The sequence below is a fragment of the Tamandua tetradactyla genome, chromosome 16 (genome assembly GCF_023851605.1).
Source record: "Tamandua tetradactyla isolate mTamTet1 chromosome 16, mTamTet1.pri, whole genome shotgun sequence".
NCBI classification, from domain to species: domain Eukaryota; kingdom Metazoa; phylum Chordata; class Mammalia; order Pilosa; family Myrmecophagidae; genus Tamandua; species Tamandua tetradactyla.
In genome coordinates, this window is record NC_135342.1 from 45850153 (window position 1) to 45856225 (window position 6073).

The 6073-nt window shown below is 38.2% G+C and overlaps 1 long non-coding RNA gene across 1 annotated transcript; it reads right to left on the bottom strand.

The window, feature by feature from the left end:
* Positions 1-3411: 3411 nt before the first annotated feature.
* Positions 3412-4393, bottom strand: LOC143660298 (uncharacterized). Its single transcript, XR_013163925.1, has 2 exons — positions 4282-4393; positions 3412-3819 (listed from the first exon to the last, which is right to left on the bottom strand). It is a non-coding gene; the product is annotated as an uncharacterized LOC143660298 (long non-coding RNA).
* Between the last annotated feature and the right edge of the window lie 1680 nt (positions 4394-6073).

The window sequence follows — 6073 nt, forward strand, 5'->3', positions numbered from 1 at the left end:
TTGTCCTACTAATTCCTCTTTGTGATCCTCGGAGTACTGGTGTATCCTCAAGTGCTCAGGTGAAACATCTTACTTAAGGACACCGAGCTAGTAAGATAAGAGAAACTGAGCCCAAGCCAGGGCTCCTAATGAATCCTCTGTGCTCCATGCCACACTAGAACAAAATACCTTGATACAGATGGTTGGAGGAGGAGACATGATTAAAGAGATGGAAGGAAATGCTGAAAAAAAGAAAGATGGAAGGAATTGCTTTGGCACCACTACCAGCCCCTTTCAGGATCTCCATCTCCAAATGATCCATCTTTGGTCTACTTTTCCAGGGAGAGGGTGGGGATAAAGGGACAAAAAAAGTTGACGTCATATTTAATCTGTGCAAAACCCCTTCACTTGCTCAAATTCTACTACAACTTCAAGACCTAGCATAGATGTTTAACAATTCATTCACTACTGGAGAATTCAGTCAGCCACTTTCCTAAAAACCTATCAAAAGGGATGGCAGACAATCTGGCATTTAATGACATCCTGTCACTCACTTTTACTGTTAGTCCTGCTTCATCAATGTTTCTAAAACCTCAGCTATCCAGAAAATAAATCCATTAGGTATCTAAGCTTGCCAGAAATTGAGGGTTTTCTTCCTTAGGCCCAAGCATTTTACAAAGTTTAAGCATTTCGGCAAGAAGCAAATTGTGATGTATCTTATGTATCTCTGTCTTTTTAACCAGTGCACTAAATATATCATCCCATCCATTACTACATTGTTCCTTGTTTGGGTGTCCCTGTACTTAATGCTCATACTGTGAAGACTTGTGCCTTTCATCCCTTTGTATTTCTAATTTTTCCTCTCTTACTTGCAGAGGCTGTCAGCCTTCAGTATGCCTGCAGTAGAAAAATCTCCTATCACCTTCCAATTTACTGCTTCCAAAGTACTGTGGGCTGGGAAATCAGAATCATGCTTGTAAGATTTGTGAATAAAGTATGAGTAAATAAGTCTCTAGTCAGGGCCAGAGGTATTATCTCATTATCTGGGCTGATCAAAGACATATTCCTGACTCTTAGCTGTTTTCTAGATACATGAATTTCTGGGAGAGCTGAATTCTGGACAAGGGAAATTTTCCTGGAGATGAAAAAATCCACTCAGTAATGTTTTCTCTATCTTCTGCAGTGCTCAATTCACTGTTGAGAACACAATAGACACAGAACACATTGTTTGATGCTGTCTTCAACTGCAGAGGACGACAAGATTCTCTTTGTACTAGCTACTGTTTCAGCTGCCCTCAAGATTGTATGGGGTGGGAAAACAAGGACACAGCATGGTTTTACTTTGCATCTTTGAGAGCCAATTTAAATTCTTTGGGGAACATGGTTAGGTGTAAGCAAAGTGACATGGTCCAATGTGTACCATAGCATAACTAACCTTGAATAAAGCGTGCAGCAAATTACAGAGACCTTCTAGAGGAAGCAGTCAAAGTACTGAGTTGAGTAACCTCCAACTTAGCTGCCCATCTAAATGAAAATCGAGTAATTTTTAAAGTTAAGAATCTCTGAATTAAGACTTTTCTGGTTAATTTCACAGAATTGCTGAGAGAGAGACAAATACAGAGAAAAAGAAAATGGCACCCAAAATTTGGTCCATATCATGGTATCACTTTTCATTGAGAGTAGAGTTTTATCTCAATTCTTTGTGGAAAGGATATTAGGGGTCTATCAGTGAATCACCACAGAAAACAAAAATGAAGTGAACTGGAGACAAATACTCCTGTCTCCTGCTTTACTTTATCACATCATCTTATCAAGAGCAGAGTATCACCGAATTTTAGAAATTAGAAAACCCACACAACCCACTGCTGTGCTGAAGATAGGATTCCTCGTGCCTCCCTAAGCTCTGGCTGACCCTCTTCTGAACTTACTTTTTAATATTTGAGTTAAGAGGAGCCCAGAAACTACTGGTTTGACCATTCAAAGGCTATAATTTGGGAAGTCTTAATGACTACATGGTTAGACTATCATATTTTTGCCCCAAGGTACTGATTGAGTCTCAAAGGTGGCATACAGCATCCTTTCCTACTGAGATCTCATTATCGCATGTGTAATTTGAGTAAACAATGAAACTCCATTGAATTAAATTCCTCTCTTTAAATTAGCCTTCATACAGAAAGGGAGGAGAAAGGATGGTTATTCTTACAGAGATCAAGTAATTAATTTTTAAGTTCTATGAAAATATTGAAGAAAATGATGCAAATGAATTTGCTAACAAGTAGGACAATGAACACTCAAATATGTGTATTTTGGGAAAAAAATGTATTTATATTACATTGGTGCAAACATGTCAGGTCATTAGGCTTATAGAATTTCTCCTTAGTGGTGAAAGGAACATAATGTGCTAAATAAAGCGAGGTATTGCTACTTTTTCTTTCTGAGAGGGAAAGGACACAGAAAACATAATTTTTGGTATGTTGTTTTCAATATTCAGTATAATTTTTGGTTCAGATATTCAGTATCATTTTAGTCTAATCTATACTTTTTAAATAGTTAAGCCTGGACAAAGAACAATAACCACAGTACTCCCCTCCTATATTTAGAATCTCAGGGTTTTCAACTTGTTTGAAGACCCAGAGATATTGCAAGAGGCTCAGTCTGAAAAACGTCAGTATTTGTTCTCTAAATTGTTTGCCAAGATTCCATATTTCTGAGAGGTTTTCAAAACAAAGGTTGAACCAGAGATATTGAGATTAACTAAAAAATGTAACCGAGACAACTAGCACAGTTCCTGAGCCTGTCAGCTAATCAGGGTTTGTCAGCTAATCAAGGTTTATTAAGGACAAATTTTACCAATATTATATCTTCCACAATCTGAAGTTACAGACCTACCAGAATTCAATCTTGGCCTTAGAGCAGGCTTCTTAACCTTGCCACTATGCCATTTTGGGCTGATAAATTTTGGTTGTGAGGAGGTACACTGTAGCATGTTTAGCAGCATCCCTCACATCTACCCCACTCCAGAAATACCAAAAATGTCTCTAGAACTGTTACATGGAATACATGGAGGACAAAACAAAACAAAACCCAAAAAGGAATGCAACTTCATGAAATGTAGATGACTCTGTGTTCTTCAACTTTGGCACATTCTCAAGCCATTAAACTACAGTTGCTTGCCAGCTTAGGTTATGCTCTATATAAGCCTGATGATTTGGGGTGGGGAGGTGGGCGACATAGGAATCCCATTGTCCTTTGCTTGGAGTGGGGGAGTATGATGCAGGGAAAACCTGACTCCACAATGCCACTAACCGTTGACCAATGTCAAATAGTAACAAAACACTTGAATGCCTACCGTTTGCCAGGAGTGTGCCACATTGCCCCACTCTTCACTTCTGCCAACACATTTTTAGCCAGAAGTGAAAAAAGACACCAAAAAACAATTTTATTCAACAAATTTTAATCTTATTTTTATCCTTGAACAACCATTTGTCAGTGAGCAGGCATTTCTATTGGTGTATGTTGCCCATTTTCCACCTGTTTTCATTTTCTAAGTTGGATTGTAGTTGCTCTTTGTTAACTGTCAGATGTGTTGAGAGAATGGGCTTCTCTGGTGTGCATTTTATCCTTTGAATTTGTTTCTGGTGTTTTGCTGAACCCAAACTTTTCATTTTTACATGGTCAGATCCTTCAGACTTTTCCTTTGCAGCCTCTGGGTATCTCATCTTTCTGGAAAGGTCTTAGTATCACTCTGGGATTATATTCTTATACTTCTAATACTAGCATGGCTGAAGTGCAGTTGAGGACAAGAACTCCAATACTTCTAACCCACTGAACAGATGAACCCTGGGAAAAGAATGACATTTTTTAAAGGGCTGAAAATACAAAATACAAAGATTATACAAGTCAAACAGCAGGAAAAAAATGAACTCTATAGGTTTGAAAAAATCCTTGTACTCACCTATAAATATGCAAATAGACAGCAAGGACACAAACTAACATTGTCCCATGGTCAGCAAAGCTGCCTCTTTTATACTCCGCACATATGTACACAGACATAATAGAAGACCAGGCTTAATGCCTTAAATAGGTCCTTCTGAGTGCCCAGAAGAAGAAATGGGACCAGTTTGGCATTCCTTCAGGTACAATACCCTTACCCCATTATCCTTATCACCTGAGACTCCCAGATTGCAAACTTTGATTCCGAAGTGTTAAAACTAGTCACTCCATTCCCTTGCCTCCCAGCCACATTAATGCAGACGAAGCCCAAAATAAACTATTCCCCATAATCTCAACCCTGTACCCAACCTCTGTGGATGAAGCTCCTCTGGTTTGCTTGAGTTGGATTGTCTGGTTCCATCAAGCCCAAGGGCCCCTATTTATATCCCGGCTCCCAAGCCCCACCCATCCCTGAAGGAACAAGAGCCTTTGTGACATTTTGTCTAACAGTCTCCATTGTGACATAGGCAGCTGACATAGGAGGGTCTTCCTTTCCAACTTTAAGGCCTTGTCACATATGTATTTAATGGTAGTTCTGCTAAAAGTAGCTAATATTTGTTAAGTTTGTGCTAGGTGCCTTGTGGTGCTAATAACTTCTTATGTATCCATTTAATTTCCACAAAAACCTTATGAACTAGCTAAAATTCTTATATTAGTATTCTCCACTTTAAAGAATAAACGAATGAATGTCTCAAGAATAGTAAAAACAAAAATGAACTTCCAAAAGAGGGAGAGCTATTAAACAAACAGGAAACTACAAGTGTTGGAGAGGATGTGGAGGAACTAGAACACTTACTCACTGCTGGTGGGGATGTGAAACGATACAGTTGCTGTGGGGGACAGTTCGGTGGTTTCTCAGGAAGCTAAGTATAGAGTTGCCTTATGGCCCAGCAATCTCACTACTCAGGATATACCTGGAAGAACTGAAAGCAAGGACACAGACATCTGCACGCTGATGTTCATAGCAGCATTTTTTCAAAATTGCCAAAAGATGGAAACAACCCAAATGTCCATCAATTGATGAATGGATATATATATATATGATGGAATATTATTCAGCCATAAGAAAGAATGAAGTCCTGAAGCACGCGACAACATGGATGAACCCTGAGGACATTATGTTAAATGAAATAAGTCAGACACAAAAGGACAAAAAATTGCATAATCTCACTGATATGAACTAATTATAATATGTAAACTCATAGACATAAACTACAGAATATAGGTTTCCAGGATATAGAATAAGTCTAAAGAATGGAGAGCAGTTGCTTAATATGTGCAGAATGTTTGACTAGGGTGAACTTAAATGCTTGGAAATGGGCAGAGGGGATGGTAGCACATTAATGTGAGAATAATTTCTAGTGCTGAATGGTGTATGAATGTGGTGGAAAGGGGAAGTTCAGAGTCATGTATGTCACCAGAAAGAAAGTTGGAGTTTAAAACATGGGAATGTATAAGACAATGAATCTTGTGGTGGACAACGTCTGTGATTAGCTGTACAAATATAAAAAAGTTCTTTCATGAACTAGAACAGATGTATACACTATTACAAGGAGTTTATAATAGAAGGGTATATGAAGAAGCATGTACCTTTTCCAAACTATGGACTATAGTTAACGATAATATTTTAATACTCTTTCATCAACAATAACAAACGTACCACACCAGTGTGGGTCAATAATAGGGGGGATAAGGCATACGGAGGGATTTGGATTTTCTTTTTCTTTTTCTTTCTTTTCTGGAATAATGACAATGCTTTTAAATTGATCATGAGGATATATGCACAACTACGCGACACTATGGTGAACAGGTGACTGTATACTTTGAATGGGTTGTATGGTGTGTGAATATATCTCAATAAAATTGCATTAAAAAAAAGAGGGAGTGGATCCATTTCATTCATAACAAAAAAATCCGATGATATACAACATACATTTTGGTAATGTTGCCTGCAATAAACAATGGTACATTGAGACCAGACTCTTGCCTAGAACTTTTCAAAATATAAATCACAAAAAAACGTGCCTTTCCTACCAAAATACCTTGAAGAAATCAGCCTCCCTCCCTGAGGAAGATGAAGAATTCATAGAAAGTAGCAGGG